This window comes from Capricornis sumatraensis, chromosome X (genome assembly GCF_032405125.1).
Source record: "Capricornis sumatraensis isolate serow.1 chromosome X, serow.2, whole genome shotgun sequence".
NCBI lineage: Eukaryota > Metazoa > Chordata > Mammalia > Artiodactyla > Bovidae > Capricornis > Capricornis sumatraensis.
This window is the reverse complement of record NC_091092.1, coordinates 131703713-131704790: the sequence shown is the minus strand read 5'-3', so window position 1 is coordinate 131704790 and position 1078 is coordinate 131703713.

Sequence of the window (1078 nt, the reverse complement as noted above, 5' to 3'; positions counted from 1 at the left end):
TAAAGATTTTAAAATTTAATTAAAAAAATAAAAATAAAAATAAAAAAAATCTATTTGTAAAAATTAAATAAACACAATGTGCTGAATTTAAAAAAAAAAAATAAAAAAAATAAAATCACACAAATTGTGCAGCACAGCCAAGAAAAAAAGAAAAATTGATTTGTTCCAAAATATAAATGCCTGGAAAATTATTGAAAAATTTCTGTAAGTATCTACAGGATTCACTAATACTGAACAGTTCTCACTAAATTCAAAATTTTTCAATCCTTTCCTAAATACAGATGAGATAATAATAAAATGTGGCATTCAAAGCTGAACATTCATTTTAATAGATCAAGAAGGAAAAAACAAGATGAACATCAGCTTGTTCTCAAGGTAATTGACTTTTCCCTCAAGTGACTGGGTCATTACTCTGTTAAATATCCATCAGTGTTTTGTGTATTCCTTTGAACTTAAACTTGTATTTTTTTAAATTTATAATTTGATTACTATTTATGATTCAAAAATTGCAACACTACATTGCCAGCTCTACATTGCCATAGGCCTGTTTTCAGTGAAGAGATAACCTGCATTGTTAGAGGCTCTTTAAATCTACACATACATTTTAAAAATTGCACACATCTTTTATTTTTAGCAGACTAGCAACTTCATTTGATATGGTAGTTTCCTCCTCCTTAGATATCCTTTTGATTATTTTCCTATAAAGATATTTTATTCCAGAAATCAGAGTATACTTTAAAAAAAACTCCACATTATTTTTATGTCACATTTCCTATCTGTAGTTAATAGGCAGCCCCTCAACTATCAAGATAACCAAAGCTTTGCTTTGGTACTTATACTATGCAGTAATTTGCTTATACCCATCCATCTCAGCAAGTGTGCTAGTACCTCCAGTTCGTAGGGGGACTCCAGTTGAGTTAGGACACCTTTGATTACCTGGAGTGATTTGAACTCATTCAGAAAGAGAAAAATCAACTGCATCAAGGTTTTTTAAGCGGCATTTATTGATTGACAATAAGTGTAGATAAGCTCTCAGTAGCATGGACTCCACATTATTTTTTAATGGGTTTGAAGTACA